Here is a 6,387-nt window from a genome sequence, read left to right as displayed (position 1 = left end):
CACTACCCACTTCCATTTCTTCCATCTCCTCTCTCAGAGAACATGGCAGGTGTGAGCATTCTCTCCCAGTTTCCTCTTCGAATTGTTCAATGCTGACGGATGGTGAATGCTCAGGCATAGTCAGTATGTCTTCCATCGTCTGCACAGGTGAATGTCCATTTTTTGTGTTTGTTGTCACTCTAATAGGTTCTTTGGTCTGGTATGACTGAGATGCAGGGTGTTGCTCATGGTCCAGGTTCTTTCTCACAGTCCTTTCAACAGGTGCTCTTAGCCAGTACCCCGAGCAATCACTCTCAGAACCGCTGTCAGAGATATCCCACATGTCTGTTTGTCTTTGTGCATCTGCCGATCTTTCCATCCTTCGTCTGTTGCGTGTTGTCTTTCCAATTGCAGGCTTTGCCAGGGGGGGAGTGACTTGAACAGGTAAGTCATTTACAAGTAACAGTAGATTGCGATGCAATGTTCGGGTTCTTTTTGGGTCTCCAGCTTCAGGATGGACTACGTAAACTGGGCTATCTGCTAGCTGCTCTTTTACTATATAAATAGTCCTCTCCCAATATGATCTCAACTTGCCAGGTCCTCCCTGCTCACTGAGGTTTCTGACCAGAACTCTGTCTCCTGGCTGAAGCATGACTCCTTTTGCCTTTTTATCATATGTTATTTTGCCTCTTGCACTAGACTTCTTGCTATTTTCACTAGCAATCCGATAAGCTTCCGACATTCGTTCGGCCCATTTCTTGGCATATCCTGTAGGTGAGTATGTTTCATTTTCCCCCTTCAATCCAAACAGCAGATCGACTGGTAGATGCGGGTGTCGTCCATAGAGGAGATAGAATGGTGAGTAGCCGGTGGACTCATGTCGAGTACAGTTGTACGCATGTACAAGATGTGGGAGGTGGTCTTTCCACTGTACTTTTTCCTTTTCTGTTAATGTTCTCAACATTTGGAGTATTGTCCTGTTGAGACGTTCTGAAGGGTTACTTTGAGGATGGTAAGGTGATGTTCTGGAATGTCCGACACCAGATAATTTCTGTAGTGTCCTGAACAGTTCATTCTCAAATTCACGACCCTGGTCGTGATGTAGTTTGGATGGGTATCCAAATCTGGGTATGAAATCCTGGAAAATCCGTTCAGCAGCTGTTTTCCCACTCTTGTTCCTTGTGGGGTATGCTTGAGCAAATCTAGTGAAATGGTCAATTACCACGAGAATATACTCATACCCTCCACGGCTGGCTTCCAAATGCAAAAAGTCAATACACACCAGTTCTAAAGGGTAGTCCGATCTTATACTACCCATGGGAGCCCTGACGTGTGTTACTGGTTTCTTGGACATGATACAGGGACACTTCTGGGTCACATAGGCTTCAATGTCCTTAGCCATAAAGGGCCAATAGAATCTGTCCCTTGCGAGATGTAGCACTCGGTCTGTCCCAACATGACCCATCGTGTCATGTAAATGTCTTAATGCTAAAGTCCTGTACTTGGCAGGAAGCACTAATTGTCTTCTGTCACTGGTACATCTATACAAGAGGTCATTTTCAAGATGTAACTTACCCCACTCATGGAGGAGTTTATGGGCAGTTCCTCTTACCATCTTGCGTATTTCATCTGTCAGTTTTGCTCCATCTAGTTTCAGCTTGAGGATTTGGCCAATGGCTGGATCCTCTCTTTGAGCTTTAACCAGATCATCATGGCTGATGCTCAGCGAGTTGATATGAGGCTGCTGATGGGGGTCCAGAGAAGAGATATTGAGCGTGGCTACTGTTGGGGGAAAACTCTGTAAAAGACCCAGGAGAAATAAAGACACAATGAGACAAGATCACTTTTTATGCTTTAACGTGCACACGGGTAAGCTGTTCAGAACAACTCACACCGTGTACAGAGGCTTGGCACTTTTTATAGGAAAGACAGTGAGAACAGGATAAGAAAATACAAAACAGATAAAATAAACAACTCCATATGTGGCGCTAGTCTCGTCAGCAGAGAGCTGGGAGAAAGCTGTGAGAGATAAAACAATCTAAAACGATATGTCCCAAAACAGTATGTCTTTGCTGAGAAAGTCTAAAAGGATAATTCTAAACTAATCTAACCATAGACGAAGGGCATCCAAACAATGCTTTGTACATTTAAAAGAAGGTAAAGAAACAATCATTTTTCCTGTAACAGCTACCCAAGCAACATCTTTCTGTCTGGCCACCTGGCTTCCATCCCAGACTGCCTGCACTGCCTCATCTGGAAATCCCTCTGTGCAAGCAGTTTCATATTTCTCTATATCCAAGGGGAGACGCGAAAGAGTGTCTGCGTCTACATTTGACTTTCCTGGCCTGTATCTGATGTCGAACCGGAAATCCGAGAGCTCTCCAACCCACCTATGTCCCACTGCGTTTAACTTTGCGGTACTCATTACATAGGTTAGGGGGTTGTTATCTGTATAAACTGTGAAGTGTGGGGCATAGTACAGGTAGTCACGGAATTTTTCACATACAGCCCATTTCAACGCAAGGAACTCTAATTTTCCACTATGCAGGTGGTAGTTGCGTTCTGCTTGTGTCAGAGTCCTAGATCCATAGCCAATTACTCTCAATTTCCCATGTTGACGCTGATACAGGACAGCTCCTAAGCCCTGGTCAGATGCATCTGTATGCAATGTGAAAGGCAGGCTAAAATCGGGATATGTCAGAACAGGGGGGTTGGTGAGGAGGGTCGCCAACTGTTCTAACGCTCTCTGGTGTTTCAGGGTCCACTCAACGTGCTCTCGAGAGGACAGCTGTGGGTGTTTGCTGTTTCTCACAGATTTCGGACACTGAGTTTTGCCTGGCTTGGTCTGAAGGAGTTCATAGATTGGTTTAGCTATTCGGGAAAAATCCTGGATATACGAGCGGTAGTAGCTTAGAAAGCCTGCCAGCTTCCTCACATCACCAACTGTTTGAGGTGTCTTAGATGTCAGGGTTTTGACAGCCTCCAGGTCTGCCGGGTCTATTTTGACTCCTTCAGCAGACACAAGCCGACCCACATATCGGACTTCTTGTTTGAAGAGGTCACATTTCTCCGGCCTCAATTTTACTCCATGTTCTTGGAGTGCCTGGAGAACCTTGCGGAGGGTCTCAACTAGAGATGGCACGATACCACTTTTTTATGTCCGATACCGATATCATAAATTTGGATATCTGCCGATACCGATATGAATCCGATATAGTGTTTTTTAATCAACAAAACTGTTTTTTTTAAATATCTTGCTGCATTTTGTATAAGTTCATACTCAAGTTTAAAACAACAACTACACTAAAGCTATTCTGTTATACCTGTATGCAAAAAAAAATATTTCATAGTTCAGCAATACTGATCAATCTAATAAACTTAAACCTACACCATCCTCCCTATTCTGGTATTTTAAAGAGTACTTAGCAGAAATATTAAGCAACCTAACTAATAGGGTTCCAACTCCCAGCAACAACAAAAATAAATAAATAAAAAATAGGGAACCACCCCTCATGCTCCACCTCATGATGCTTAATCGACGTAATCAACCTTACTTTGATGCAGTGTGAAATAAAATGCACAGAAATCAATTATTTTTCAAGAAATATTAAATAGATTCAACATCTTTCTTCAACAAAATTGCAGACTGCACAGATGGTACCTTCCCAAAGGAAAAAGTACTATAGCTTACTAGGGTATATATATTAGACTTAATAGTCACTATATACAGTAATTGACTTCTATTCCTTTTACATCAAATTAAAACTTTGGGTGTCAGATAATTATTTATTAAAAGCTAGACATTTTAAATGAGAATAAGAAAGAAAAGTATGTCTTTGTGCCCCTTTTCCCTGTTAATGCCCTATCGGCCCCCCTGGCTAAACTTTGCTAGATCCGCCCCTGCACAGTTACCAGCGTCAGCTACGTAGAAAAAGATCCTGGTGTAGAAAGTAATATTAAATACATTCTAACAACAGCTTATCAAGCTTAAACGTGCTGCTGTTGTTCAGCCGCTGGTTTCCTCTTTCTGGTGCAAAGTGGGCCAAAAACAAACCAGAGAGACGGACTCACGACAGAAAAGCCGATCAGCTGATCATTAAGCAGTTTCATGATTAAAGTAGCAGCAAGAAGAGGCAGTCGCTTGTTAAGCTTAACGCGGGAATGCTTTACAAACATTCAGAGATGGACTTACACACTTGCTGTACTTCTCTCGGGGATAACTTTGTCGGAGGTTGCTAGCTAAGCTCCAAATGCTATCCAGACCACCGACAGGTCCCGCATGCCACAGCCGCTCTATCACATGAGACATACTGCTCCGACGTGCTAACGTTCTGAGGTGAGTTACGGCGTGTTGCAAGTTTTGTGAGGTGCTTTCGTGATATTTAATGGATCGGATTACATTTTTTATTTTTCTCCGATATCCGATCCAGTAATTTAGGTCAGTATCGGACCGATACGGATACGTAATATCGGATCGGTCCATCTCTAGTCTCAACATGGTCGTCAAATGTTTTTGCATAGCAAAGTACATCGTCGAGGTATGGGACGCAACATTCATCTCTAAGAGAGCCAAGCATCTCTTCCATGCGCCGCTGAAAAGCAGCTGGGGCATTTGTGAGACCAAATGGGATGCGAACCCATTCATAAAGACCCCATGGTGTTACGAAGGCAGTGAGGTGGCGAGAGCCCTCAGCTACAAAGCCCTGGTGGTAAGCTTTTCCTTGGTCTAAGATGCTAAACCACGAGTACCCACCCAGAGTATCAATCAGATCCTGTATCCTGGGCAGTGGGTGTCGATCGGGAACAGTCTTTTTGTTCAGAAGGCGATAGTCTATGCATAAGCGTAAACTGCCATCTTTCTTTCTGACACAGACGACTGGGGCGGCGTACGGGGACTGAGACTTTACTATCCAGCCTTTTACCAAAAGTTCTTGTATGTACTCTTTAACCTCTTTAAAAAGTGGCTTAGGGATGGATGAGTAGGTTTTCCACAGGAAGGCCACCGCGCAGTTGGCTGCATGAAGAAAACAATACGTCAGGGAAACGGGAGCCGGTCCCTGTCACGGGACAAACCGTGTCCCACGCTCCGTCCCAATCTGACCTATGTAGTACTAGTGAGACTGTTGCTGTAAGTTTGGCAAAATGTGACGCTGACACCAAACATAATGTAGTGCCAACCCAGAGACAGAATAACCAAGAAAATAAATCTGCTATACTTCTTGGCAGTTCAACCAACAGTAAAAGTGAAAAATTAGCCAAACTAATTGGAAAAAAAGCTCTCACCCAGTGCCATCTAAATGGTTTAGCAGTTAGTGCTTTGTTGGACACGGGAGCTCAAGTGAGCATGATTGAAAGAGAGTGATAAATAAATATCTACCAGATACACCTGTAAGGTCACTTGATGAAGTCATTGATACTGAAGAAGAGTTAAAAGTCCGTGCTGTGAATGGTGACACTCTCCCATTTGATGGCTGGGTGCCAATCACAGTTAATTTGAGAGGGAATGAAGACCCTAATTTGTCAATAACTGTGCCTTTTCTTGTAAGCAGTTTTGTTTTGGAGAGACCGCTGCTGGGTTTCAATGTGATGGAGGAACTTGTGCAGGAACAACCAGGACGGTTCATGCCAACTCTCGTCACCCTGCTTTGCAATGCCATGTCAATACCAACAAAAAAGGCAGAGCTCCTGGTAAACCTCATCAAGGCTGATGAAGCCCCTGCACAATGTGGACGTCTGCGGACTGGCAGGTATGACACCCTCATTCCAGCGGGTCAGGTGATTTGGGTTAAGTGTCCAGTCTCACCTGCCATGAACCTGTCCGAATCTGTTTTCCTCTTTGAGCCTGATGTGGGCATGTACTGCTTAATTTTCTTAGAGAGCTCTTCGTAACTGAAGAGTATTTTTTGCAGTTCTATATCACGTTGGGAAACAGCAGTAGAGCTGGTATTCTGGGTCACACTGTCAGTTACTTCTGTACCACTATTATGACCATCTTCTAAAAACATTGCATTAGTTGGACTCACTTCAACACTGACATCATGAGGCTGAGCATTTGGACATAGATCACATGAATCATTACCAGTGGCAGCCTGTATCTGCAAATCAGAAACATGACCCTGGGTAACAGCATCAACAACATCTTTCAGTGACAATAAGTGTGACATGCCCTGATCTTCTGACTCTAATAAAGCCTTACTGCACATGAAACCACTGATGTACTCGAAGCAACTGTCTTCATCCCCTGACTTAAGGCAAGACTGATCCACTCCTGGCACTGGACCCAGAGATTTGGCAATCTGGAACAGTTCATCAGCAGAGAGGGCGAGAAGGTCTTTCTTGATGGCCCACACCAAGCTCCTCCTCTCACCTTCCGCTATGGTTGCTTCCCTATCCCTTGCAGTGGGTCAC

Source organism: Rhamphochromis longiceps, linkage group LG17, assembly GCF_057381845.1.
Source record: "Rhamphochromis longiceps isolate RC_006_pf linkage group LG17, R_longiceps_female_GT1.1, whole genome shotgun sequence".
Taxonomy (NCBI): domain Eukaryota; kingdom Metazoa; phylum Chordata; class Actinopteri; order Cichliformes; family Cichlidae; genus Rhamphochromis; species Rhamphochromis longiceps.
This window is presented reverse-complemented; position numbering follows the sequence as displayed.